Consider the following 13747-nt stretch of genomic DNA (forward strand, 5'->3'; position numbering starts at 1 on the left):
GTAATGATGCCAGCAGCATTTCGTCCTCTTTGCCGGGCACAGGGTCATATCTACAATCTATTAGAAGTTCCTTAAGCATGTCGGGAGTTACTAGTTTGGGCGTACGTTGGTGGGCTAATTCTTGAAAGGAAAGTTTATTTGCTCTGGGTGGCGTGGAAAAAATGTTTGATGTACCTCCTGTAGCACCACCTGGGGTGCTGGACGTGAAAGGATTCGTTGAACGTGATATAGCAACCATAGGTGTGGATACAGCTGTAGAAACAGATGTGCTTGCCGGAACTTGTGTCGGAGTTTGTTGTTGCGGAGGTACAGACGGAGGAGGGTCTTGGCGTTGAACCCCCTCGGCAGGCGGTCTATGTGGCGCAGTATTAGCATACTCGGGAGCTGCGTCGTCTAAATAAGAGGAAAGGAAAACATCTTCTGCGGTTCTGGGATGCCCTTTGGGATGTGCTTTTATCGGAAACAATGGGGGTGGCAAGTCTTTTGGTATCTCCGGAGTAGCCTTAGGTAACCCTTCGGCCAGAAGAGGATACATACCATTCATAAGGGCATTTCTTTGTCTGTCTACTTGTTCTGATTTTACTCGAGTACCTTCTTCAATTAATAGATTTTCTCGAACTTTATTTGAATTCTCCTTACTTTTCTCTTCCTGTCTGAGTGCTTTTTCTGTACGTCTATATGATTCTTTACGCCATAATTCAATGGCATCTTTCTGTGACTGTCTAGCTTTCTTTTTCCATAATTCTTCCTCTACTTTCATGATGCAATCTGCATCCCAGGTCCCAGCTGCGGGCCACCTCTGACTTTCTGGTAATTCCTTGGTATAGTCTACCCATAAATCAAGAAATAATATGGCGTCTAGGCCATGTTTATGATACATGAAGTACCCTGGAGTGTCCCTAGGAGGAATGGGAACAGCTTCTTCGAGTACCCCTTTTCTAGTTTTGATCTGTCTTAATCTCGAAAAAAGCGGCATATTGAGAACTGATCTGATACCTAATTTTGAACACGTTTAATACAACAAAACACAATAATGAACAGTCATTCACACCACAATATGCAGAACGTATTTAAAACATTTTAACATTTAACATTTAATGAACAGCAATGATGGCCATTTAGGGAACTAGTCACTAAGCATAATACTCGGCACTAACTAGGTAATTCTGAATTATATACTAGACATACTTGATATACTGCTAAACAGTACAGATACACTGCTGAAACAGTGCAGACCGGATTTGTGTACCCAAACCCGTCTTGACCGGCACAACCTATGTGCACGTCAGAACGCCTCCCCGGCAATGGTACTCACCGGGTAGCTCGGAACGGAAGGCCTCGGAACTGAACTGAACTGGACTTGGACCGGACTGGACACGACTCGAAACTTCGGAACTTCGGGAACTGGTGGGCCTCTGTATACCTCGGATCTTGCTCTCTCAGCTAGGCTCTGGTCGGGATACTTCGCACTTCTCACCGCCTCGTCTGGGTGTTGATCGCAGCCTCAGTTACCCCCGCTCGGCAGGAGGGAGATACAGGAAATCCTGTGGGTACGCGTTGTTGTCCGTCCAGCTGTGACAGGAGACCGGGCCTGCAACGCACCTCCGGCGCGTGAGATGAGAAAGTGTCCCTATTCGGGCACCATATATGTGGTAAATAATTTAATTACCGGAACTTAATTTGATGCGGAAAATTAATAAGAGTAGCTCAATAAAATAAGAGGCAGAATCCATGGTATTAGAGATTCGGAACGGGCTTTATTCCAAAATCAATTCGAATTGAGGACTCCATATTCCATCACCACTAAGGTTCAGGAAGTGAAGGACAATACTTTATTGACAGATAATCATATTTATAGAAGAGGCATTATAGTGAAACAGATGCAGGAGGCGTAACAGTTGATAACAGAGATAAAAACATACATGCGTAACTAAAATGGGTGTAACTAGGCGTAACTAAAGAACGTCATTTAGGTATGATGTCACAAATGGGTGGTTCCATGAAAGAATTTCGCAATGTCAGCAGAAATACTTGGCAGAGATGCGCGCGCAGCAGCATGACGTGTGATTGACGTGCAACTAGGGGGTGAAGGGGACTTGACATTTAGCTCTACATGTGGAGACAGAAGTCTGGGGTTATGTCAACCTAATCCTAAATCATATCTTACATCCTATGTTTAAAGAACTGTGTTATCCAAAAAGAGAGGTCTCTTAGGATAGAATCTTATTCTATACTGACTATACTGACTGTTAGTGCGTGTACAAGCGTCTAAGTGTCTACACTAGATGCGAGGGGGTAGGAATATTCCATGGTAACAGGGCTATGAATTACTTGCATGAGGACAGCGAGGCCTGGCCTCTTTGCACGGTAGCTGGAGGAATGTTTACCTAAACTGCTAGACAGGAATGCATTGGATGAGGAGCGGAGCAGAACAGATAATCTTGAAGGTGAAATACAGTTTTTGGCAGGCAGACAGGCCGAGTTAGGCACCGTTAGCCGCGCAGGGAGTAGGACAAAGTTCATGGATACAGATGCGAGCTCAGACTGGAGCTTTCAGAGGCAGAAGGCAGGAAAAGGCTTAATGGCAGAATCAGGGCCTACTCGCCTGGACTGTAAAATGGGATAAATGAACCATATAAAGCCGGTGGCCTTTCATACTTAGGAATAGAATATCCGGCCCATTCATGGCGGATCTGAAAGAGGACATGTTGACGGTGGACGCACATGTGTTTGCGTCTTCATAACTGGAACTGGAGGAAACATACATGTACTTGTGATTTATACATGAAACCATTGGGGTCCAAGATAGGGGACATAACTGATCATAAAAATCCATATTTCCACAAGAGGATCTGCTGGAGATCCTGACTTGATTTTCAGGCAAAGTGCATCAAATTCCATAGGTGATAAAGGCGGAAAGGATAACAGACTGTTACCTGCCGTTGGACCAGAGATCCCCAAAGCCTCCACCCCCACACGCAGATCCCCCACCGGCAGATTAAGATAGATCTGCTCAACTTTGTTCACAAAGTAATGAGCCAACTCATTACACTGGTGGTTAGAAACAATTGGGGAGGTTACCGATGAACCTGCACTTTTCATACCTTTGAGCAGAGAGAAAATCCGGATTAGTGCTGGCCAAGATTTTATTGGCCACGTACTCTGCTCGTGTCTTCCGGATGAGCCGATGGTACTGCTAAATGGCTGCCCGATATTTCAATTTTGCTGTAACATCATAGGAGCGTCTCCAAGCGCGTTTGAGCTGTTTGCACCCCTTTTAAGCTGACATTAGTGAGTTGTCAAACCACGGGTTAGAAGACCCTCGACTCCTCGCTCCCAATCTTTCAGGAATACAAGTATCCAGACCCAATAACACCCAATCATGGAGGCGTGAGATTGCTGAATCCTTGTCTGAAGGCAACAAGGACCTATGGCTAGCCAGGCAAGCAGAAAACCGTCCCAAGTCCAGTTCATGCCATGGACGTTTCAGAACTGGAGCTGGATGGAAAAGGACAGCTTTCCCCTGCAGTTGCAGCGTGAAAGAGACCAAGAAATTGTCATAATCCTCCTCCCCTTCCTATGCGCCTTGAAACCCTCTGGGTATGTAGTGCGCTATACAAATTCAATGACTTATGACTTATGACTCAGTCCACGCCTGAGGAGCTGGTGAAAAGACCTTTAGAGGGCATAAATTGGAGAATATAGGGTCCAATAAATGCCCTACCACATGCGTACCCTCAAGGATACATTGCACCAATTGAAAAGCCTCAAAATCAGCCAAAATATCAGCTTTCTCATGCATCTCAAAGTGAAGGTTGAGATCCCCTAAGATAGTAAAAGTTAGCAGCCCTACTTGCTTATTGCGCAACTTTACTCAGGAAGTCTTACCTAAAATATAAGCTGGGCCTGGGGGCCGATAAACTAAAAGACCGGACATGGTGAAGTTGGAGTTCAGCGTAATTTTAAACACTGCACTTTCACAGTCCGCAATATTCTCTTTACTAAGGCTGCAAATATAGACATCCTTAGTAATCACAGCAATACCGCCCCCCCGCCCCCATCCCGATTGACTGTCTTCATCGCATATCCCTGGGGAAGGGTCAACCAGGGCACAGCCACCGAATCCTGCGTGAACCAAGTCTCCGTTAAAAATAAGGCATCTGGAGCCTCATCTATCAACAAATCAAACACCTCAGCGTGGCGTTTCACAAGGGACCGGCAATTCAAACTAAGGAACTTGTACTCCACAACATCTGAAGGACAGGGTACCCTATCCACCCCTGGCAGCTGTATGGAGCAGAACTTACAGTTGAAGGAGCTATCCAGGGGCGCCCAGCGTGGCACAGAGCATTTGGTTTCCAAACCCAGAAGCTCTTCACACGAATAACGAATGGAGTCTAATTACTGGTACTAATGTGTATCTGGGAGTTCAGGATGTGGGAGTGACCCTGTACTTCCCAAACCTTTCCTTCCCTCTTTGAAGACTAGTTTGGATACTTCACCCTCATCCTTCCTTTTGCTCTTTTGCTTGCAATTCTCCCCCCACAGGAAACCCATTGTCTCTAGTCAGCTACTTCAGACCTCATTAAGACAGCTTGGCTCAGCCTGGCAGCAGCTGGCCAATCATGAGAGGCTCCTGGATGGCTGGATTTTGGCTCACAGAAAAGAAAGTTCTATAACCTATTTTCTGTGATAGTTATAGAAAATCTAATCGTGTCATATTGTTGGATTTATTCTATCATTTTAGGTCTTTAAATGATATTTTAGTTCACTGTCAATAATTGTACTGTGATAAAGTATTCCCATATTAGCCTATGGAGATCATTTTCTACAATACGGAACATCAACATTGTCTGTTTTTTTCTTCACCAGGGCATATAAAACATATGTTATAAGGACCTTGCTTAGAGTTATAGCACTCAGAGGAGAAAATGGGGGTGACATATATGTAATAGTAAATTTGAGTCTTTTAAATTACCTAAAAATTGAAAAGAAAAATGTACATATGATTTAAGTTTAAAAGCAGCCTAGCAAAGCAAGGCTGGGTTTTAAAATAGCAGCAGGTGCCACAGTAGTGCACACTTGAGTGCATTAAATTGACGGGGCCTTCAGACCTACATGCCCTTCTATATACTAGGGATGTACAGGTAGGGTGTCAGTACCAACTGTAGTTATACCTAATTGCCATGTACATTTAATCAAAGCACAGGCACTGGATCTGGTCAGCAGAGCCCAGGGCACAGTCAGAGTCATACAATCACCTTCTAGTTGTCAAAAAGGGAAAGACAAAAGCGGGGGCACAGGAAAGAAGTCCTGGCTCCACAATCTAAGCCTGAGATCTTAAGTGCACAAAGCAACGAGCAAAAGTACATGAAGCTTTGGTATGAACAAAAGGCCACTAAGCCTGATTATTACTCAGGTCAGTCTGTGTGGGTTTTGGACCTGAGGTAGCTAAGGTGATTGAGCTGGGGATAATTGAGCCCTCTGACAGTCCATCTTCTGTTATCTTATGTTATGTTATTGGCTATTTATAGAGAGCACAATCACCGGGGAGGTCACTTTGTGCTAGGAAATGAGATGTCATAAGCCCTTACTACTGGTAAGCCTGTATAAACAACCAAGTCTTCAGGAGTTGGCTAAATTTGGTGTAGACAGAGGACTGCCTAATCTCCAAGGGGAGTGTGTTCCAAGCACGTGGAACCACGACACAGAACCTGCAGCCTCAAATCCTGAGTTTCTTATAGGTGGGGGTAACCAGGTAGTGTCGTTGGCTTGATCTCAGTTCTCTTGTTGGCCGATATTTTACAATTCGAGCTTTCATTGATGCCAGGTTAAAGTTTTGTTTTATCTGTTTCCACACATCATCATTTCTGAATAGTGGTTCAAATGTATCATTTAACAAATGTTACTTGATGTGGGTTGGATCCTGGCCAGCCACACCTGATAACAGTTTCAGAAACAATGCACTGTTGTTGCTTGGATGTGACTTTACCTAGAAAAACAAAAAGAGGTGTTTTTCGAATTAGAAAAAAGTTGGTTTCATTAAATGCAATGGCCAGAGAGCAATAATTGTCGTAAACATATGGACAATAATAAAGTATTGTTTTTAAAAGAGTTGTATGTAATACACACACTGCAGCATTGTACATCCTGCAAAGAAGTGCTTATTAAGTAAAGTGTTGAGCTAATAGTTTTTTGCAAACTGTAGCATACGAGTAATAAAATATTCTATGATGTAGAATGGATAGATGCAGGAATTTGCTGAAATAGAAATGTCTCGATGTTAAAAAAAATATCAAGTTAATATTTGCTTTGATATCAGCAAAGGCTTTGTTTTTATAACATGTGTTTTTAATGTAATGGTGTTTAAAGGCTGATTTTTGGCCGATAAAGTGAATAGTAAAGTAAATAATTGGCAAATTGAACTACGTTTTGTGACGATGATTAACAATTAATTTTAGATTCATTGGTTCAGTGTAAACTAATTTAGATATCTGCATTAGAAATATACTATGACACAGAAGGGAATTTTTGATTTTCCCTAGTGTGATAGGACCCGGTCCCTTTTGGTCTAACCTGGGACACTCTCTCCTTTTTCTGATCACATTGTGGGCGAAGCCTGCTTTTCCTGTTCCTGACAGCTGCAACAAAGAAACTAGCAATACTAAAATATTCCCATGAATTATTCAGCATCTGTAAGTATATTAATGCAAATTTTACTTGCACAAAGCCTTTATCTTTTATTAACGGTAATATAAAACGTTTACGGATCCAATGGTAATAGTCGCAAACATCATAAACTGCATATAGTTTTGAGTGGAGAAATTGTCCTAAATCATGAATTCAACCATCCGATAAGGGGGACACACATGGCTCTCCACATAAGGGGGAGCTAGTGTGGACTAGTTTGTATGCATACAGATCTCCTGCATGGGTAACGTGCCATCACTACATGTGGGGTGCTTGCTGTGCCCTGATTGGCTGAGTGTACCTGACTTCATGTGGAATCTAACTTTGTGGGATTTTGGGAACGTGTGTCTTTTACCAAATGTGTTTTATTGAGGCCAATTTCCTCAGACCTCTTTGTGGTGTACCTACCTATCTGAGCAATTGATCAGGGTTTTCCAACGTTGCACGTTTGTCTTTGGTTTAATTGTAACTTCAACTGTGACCGATCAACCAATAGGCCTGGGTTTGGGTCACAAGGGCATGTCTTACCATGTATCTGTGACTCTGCAATGATTAAAGTTTGTTATGGTGTGTACATAAAACATGGAGGTAATTGATAGCATATTTAGTGACATTCTCGACTTTGTGTACAATTGTCAAAGTGTACATTGACAATGCTTTTACTGATATTGACACTGTTATGTGTGCTTTGCTTATGTTGTACATCAATATTGGTACTGACATGTTCATGCACGCGTATCTTTATGATGTACATTGACATTGCATTTATTTGTATTTCCATTATTGTGCACGCCTATATCGGGGTCTACATGGACATTGATTTCACCAATATTAATAGTGTTGTCAAAGGACCGTGTGTCCTGCATGTAGCAATATCATTAGGAACATCCCTTGGCCCAGTATAGGTATAAAGTCTATACATTTAGATTTAAGCAAGCTATTGTCTCGTTTATTGCAAAAATAAGTCACTTCGACTTCAGTGTTTGAAGCTAATAATCTGCAAACACCCAGAACTTTCATCATCTCCTTGTGTTTGCTTTTTTTGCCCTAAGTTGGTGGGGTATACCCAGACGTGGGTCCCTTGCTCACTTTGCCACTGAATTCAAGCTGGCCTGGCTGATGAGGGGTGTTACCCCATACCCAGGTTGCTTATTTCCGGTCCAGCGAAGACCTGGATTGGCAGTTCGGGCTGGACTGTTCCCATGAACTACAGGGTCATGACTGATTTGAAAATAGCTGGGTCTGAACCAGTGTGGCAAAGTGAACTAAAGAACAATGATGGATTTAACCCAGATCTGTGACTGGGGTGAGTGTCTGAAAAGTGTCAACGATCCGTCCACCATCTCCTTGTGTTTCCTTATCAGTGGTAACCTGAGCATGTTTGTGTCTGTGAAACTCAAAGAGAAAACTGAAGAGTGATGTAGATGCATACGTAGCAGAAGTTTTTAGAAGGTGAGAAAATGGGCTCTAGGTGGTAAGATTAGTACAGTGATCATTAAAGCTTTTAGCTAGCAGAGACATTTTAAATTGGATAAAGGGTTTTTAAAGCCTAACAAAGGTTTTAAATCAATCTGAGGCCAGCAAAGAGTATTTGAAAGTTGTCTTTTGGGTACCAGATGGCTGAAAGAGACAATATAAAGAATCAAAAAGCAGTAAGAGGACTTCAGAAGGTAACTGTAAAGCTCTGAGAGGCAGTATAGGTGTCTAGGTATGTGTGAGTGAAATTAAAGGTATTTAGTAGTGTGAGAAGGCTGAAAAATAAGTCACAGATGACCAGGGGGCAGGAAGGCTTGAATCATGGAGTAGAGTGGAAATGGAAGTTGACAAACGTGAATACTTGGTAACTGGCTATTTCAAGCTTGTCAAGAAGCAAGAGAGAGTATTGAATACTAATTTTAGAATAGCTGATAAAGGGCTTGCCAAGTGGTATCCAAGGGACTGTGAGGACCAGCCCTAGATGGTCTGAAGTGACCCTCCAGTTTGTTCTAGAACTGAATATCTTGGAGGGCCAGAGGAGGTGATCATGAAATGTAATGAAGTAGGTAAGGGTCTGAGCACTAATATTAGTTCTCTGAATGCTGACAAAAGATAAACATATAATGATCTGATGGCTAAAGGACTTTAACGCTGACAGAGAGGGTCCAATGAGCTCTGATAAGAAAAAATGTGTAATATTTATTTACAGGAGGGTTCTTAGGAGTAAGGCTGGCTACACTGATCCGAGTGCTTGCAGACATGCCTGAGAAACCCTGAAGGTGTATTAGGGGCTTTAACGGCCAGATGGGAGATATGGAATTTTATGACTGGCAGAGAAGATGGCCTATAGGGCCAGTGAGAATGGTATGTAAACTGGCAAGTGGCTTATGAGAGCTAGAGGTACTGGTTCGAGGCTATGAGAGTTATTTAAAGTGATTAGATTGATAGTTGGGGTGTCAATCATGGGACTGTGAGCACCAGAAGAGCTGCTCTGGGGGTACTGAGTGTCAATAGAGGGGCTAGGTAATGGTCTGATGGCCAGTGGTTAAGGTTACAAAAAAATGTGTTGGGTGTGGTTGAGTGGTCTCAGAATTGCCAGCGTGTTATGGCATGATTCATAATAGTTGAGGTTTTCTAATAGTGGATCCACTGGAAAAGCATAGGATCCTTACCATATATTTGCCTAGTGGTCTGGTCCCTTCTTGGTCGACTGCAACACCTGGGGGACAGTGTTTAATGCAGTGTAGACACTCTGTTACGGCACCCTCTCAATGAGTGTTCTTCCAGACATTCTCAAACATGTACAGAAAGAACATGGGGCAAATCCTGTCCTGGATTTGGGGATGAAGCTAGTCTCTCATTTTCCTGTAGTCTCCGAAATGAATATTTCTAATGTTAAAGGTGTGGCAGTGTCCTTAATTATTCACCACTCGCTGTCCACCGTGGCTGAAGTTGAACACAAGTGTGAATTGCCTGTTATTATTTCTGAAGGTTATACTTATTTGGGTCATAATAATTTGGGCAACAGACCATCTGCGCAATATCTGGGTAAACCTCCTTGTGAAAAGGATAGTCGTCTGTTTTTTCCTAAGAATAACAGAAGCCCAATTCTCGTGTCATTTGTGTTATTTCACTAAGCATTTTCAGAGTCCTGATCCTGGATCCTCTCATTCATTCGGGAATCATCAGATAAACAGTTCGACAGAGGTAGGTGACAGGATCCGAGAAAACAAGAAAGTTGCTTCCTTAAATGTGAAATATGCCACAGATGGTAGGAACCCTTCTCTTGGACAGTGACTCTCATCAACAGGGTGGCGGAAGTCACCGTAGTATGTCAGACATCTTTGTAACAATTGAAACAACTGATACCCATGTAGCGCAGCCTGATCAAGCTTATCATTTGGACATTCAAAATAAAGGTGATAATAAATCCACTATTAATGCTTCTTTTTAGGACAATTTGACTTCTAATACCATTTTTTGGGTTGATGTCGATTGCCCTCCTGCCTTTGTTCTTACTTGTCCTTTTGGTGCAGATGTGATCCTCCCATCATTTTCGCAAGATGGTTGGGTTAAGGATTCTCCACAACATGCTATTCCAATATGATATCCACCTCAACTGCAGCCTCAATAGCCAATTTCTATTAAACATGACACAAAAGCATCCGTTAAAGACACACTTACTCAACCAGAATATCAGGGTGTGTTTAACCCTGTGGCTCTCCGATAAGTAATTTCGGGTTTTGAAGCCCAACAGTTCTTATTGAATGGTTTTAGATTAGCTTGAACCTTGTAAAGAACAGAATGCAAAAACAACAGCAGGTCTGTGTGAAAGTACTGCATGGGAGTCGGGTTCAGATTCCCTAACCCGGAGTGGCAGCGTCCAGTAAGCTCTGGCTGGTCCTTTAAAATCTGGGGGATTTGGTATAAATCTCGCGCCGGACTGCACACATATCTGCACCAGGTCTCCAAGGTAAACAGCCTCTGGCATGTTGGAACAATGTAGGTAAGGGAAGTCGGCAAGTCAGATCTGTAACTTCGGGATAAGGATTGGCTCTAAGGGCTGGGTCGGTTGGGCTGGGGCGCGAAGTGTGGCTGGGCGCGCTTCGCGGCTGGGTGAGGAGCCTCCCTTCGGAGCAACAGCCACTCTGGACGTGAGCTGGGCCATTCCTGTGGATCGCCCCAGCTGTAGGTCACCTCTCTTCCATGCCCCCTCCCCGGGGGCTCGGGGCTGGCGTTCTGCCTCGGCTGGAGCCTAGCAGCTGACTTTGAACTGGTGCAGACCAGAGGAATCTGACTGTTTAATAAAAACAAAGCATTGCGAAGGCCCGAGGCGGGTGTTGACGAAATGTGATTTCTGCCCAGTGCTCTGAATGTCAAAGTGAAGAAATTCAATGAAGCGCGGGTAAACGGCGGGAGTAACAATGACTCTCTCAAGCGAGAGTACCTATGACTCTCCTAACCTATTCTCAGTTGGAGTGGCCTTTACCTCCCAGTGGTCCTGCTGGTACCTGCCTCTATAGTGCTAGACTCTGCTTAGAGAACTCTATAGAGACAGGTCAAACAAGGTTCTATCATGGCGGCGAGTATGATAGTGAGAAATTGCTAAGCAAACAAACACAATTCCAGATGCGGTAGTTCCTGGAGATTAAAAACCCCGTTAAGATGGCGTAAGGAGGTGCTGTCTTTTCCAGAAATAATTAACCTACTCACCGAATTTGACAAACCAGCACCCGCTTCAAACAATGCAACAAGCAACAATGATTCAGATCACGATATAGGCCCTAGTTCACCCTCCGTAGCAGAAGAAGACACAACAGTAGACCTCAGCAAAACCATCAAGTTTTTGGCATCCTCAGCCAAGAATGACATTGTTACAACCAAGTTTGTACGAGGTCAGCAAAGAATTAATAACAAAGAAAAGTGACTACACAAAATAGTCACATATTGGAAATACCCAAACGAAAAGTATAAATGTGACTTGTGTGGAGACATATTGGGAACTTTTAAAGAGTTGAGAAAACATGTCTCCAACAAGCAGAAAGGCTTCTATCTTAAAACGTATTGCTCAGAATGTGACAAAGAAGCCGAATACCACAATATTACATGCAATATATTATGCTGAGATGTACACTTTCCTCCAGCACACATGTCACCCTCATAAAACATATTGTTTGAAACTGTTGAATCATCAATATTTAAATGTGGTTATACAGTTACATAATAGTTCATAGTTGACACAAAATTTAGTATAGATGTAAATTTTATTGAAAAGTCTTGAATGATGATTAGGTCTCAAATAATTACATACACATAATCACCACATACCACACATTGATTATTGATGTCCTGTTAATCATACTTTAATTTCTCAGGACTGTTTTTAGAAAATGTTTAATTGTTGGAATAGTCCTGCAGGGTGTACTATCTCTGGCCTATACGTGATCCCAGTTCCAGTGAGGACAGCGTTCAGTGTGGCTGTAGTCTGGAGCGAACAAATGTTGTACTGTTGGAAGCAAAACTGAGTTTATACTGATGGGCAGCATAATAACCCAGAATAAGCCACCGCGAGGTGATACAGAAATAGCCAAATGCCTCGTCATCTAATTAGTGATGTGCATAAATGGATAAACAAGATTCTCACTGTCCCTACATACTATGTAATGTAACCACAGCTAAGGGAACTTGCTTGGCAGAATCAGCAGTGAAAGAGGTACCCATTGAACTCTAGTCTGGCACTGTAAAGAGACATGAGAGGTGAAGGATAAGTGGGAGGCACTCGGGCCGACGGTGAAATACCACTGCTCTTATTTTTGTTTCACTTACCCGGTGAGGTGAGAGAGCGAGCCTCGTGGGGCTATCGCTTATTGCTTCAAAGCACCCGGCCCCCTCTGGGCGCAACCCGCTAAGGGGACAGTGGCAGGTGGGGCGTTTGACTGGGGCAGTACACATGTCAAATGATAACACAGGTGTCCTAAGGCAAGCTCTGGGAGGACAGAAACCTCCCACGGAGCAGAAGGGCAAAAGCTCATTTGATCACAGTTTTCAGTATGAATACAGACTGTGAAAGCGAGGCCTCACGATCCTTCTGACTTTTTGAGTTTCAAGCAGGAGGTGTCAGAAAAATTACCGCAGGGATAATTGGATTGTGGAGACCAAGCGTTCATATCAACGTTGCTTTTTGATCCTTCGATGACGGTTCTTCCTATCATTGTGAAGCAGAATTCACCAAGTGTTGGATTGTTCACCAACTAATAGGGAACGTGAGCTGGGTTTAGACCGTGGTGAGACAGGTTAGTTTTACTCTACTGATGATGTGTTGTAAGAGTTCCTGCTCAGTACGAGAGGAACAGCAGGTTCAGACATTTGGTGTATGTGCTTGTCTGAGGAGCCAATGGGGCGAAGCTACCATCTGTGGGATTGTGACTGAATGTCTCTAAGTTAGAATCCCCCTAAACCATAACGATACTGCAGTGCCGTGGAGCCTCGGTTGGCCTGGGATAGCTGGCCTCTCTCGGGGGGCCAGTGCGTAGAGCTGCTCGTTTGGGGATCACCTCCATCGCCCTTAGTACATCACAAGTTTGTGGGGCACCCGGTGCTAAATCATTTGTAGATGACCTGATTCTGGGTCAGGGTTTTATAAGTAGCAGAGCAGCTACCTCATCCTCTGAACCAAGCTTTTGTCTTTCCAGGTGTGGGTGCCTGCAGATGCCCTCCTCCAGAAAACCCAGGGGAGGGTCCCTCTGCCGCTAGGATGGTGGGAGGGACGTGGAGGGGGCGATGCAGGCCTGCGGGAAGCTGCCTCCGCCATGTGCCCTCCGGCACGGGGCCTCTCCGTCCCATCCCTGTGCCACCGGAGTGTGGGGATGGGGGCCACCATCCCTTGCAGGTCTGCAGGGTGTCTAGATAGCATGGACCAGCCTGCTCCCAAACAAGCCAAACAGGGAGGTGAGCAGCCCAGGGGACGGAGCATCCTGAGCAGCAGCATCGGAGCACCTGGCCAGATGACCCTGCGGGCTAGGTGACCAGATGGCCCTGAGGGCCTGATGACCAGATGGCCCTGCGGGCTGGGTGACCAGGT

General features: G+C 44.0%; 1 pseudogene; it reads left to right on the forward strand.

Annotated features, from left to right (window-relative positions):
- Positions 1 to 10659: 10659 nt before the first annotated feature.
- Positions 10660 to 13362, forward strand: LOC146829811 (28S ribosomal RNA; annotated as a pseudogene).
- Positions 13363 to 13747: the final 385 nt, after the last annotated feature.

Source organism: Triturus cristatus, chromosome 5_2 (assembly GCF_964204655.1).
Source record: "Triturus cristatus chromosome 5_2, aTriCri1.1, whole genome shotgun sequence".
In the NCBI taxonomy this organism is placed as follows: domain Eukaryota; kingdom Metazoa; phylum Chordata; class Amphibia; order Caudata; family Salamandridae; genus Triturus; species Triturus cristatus.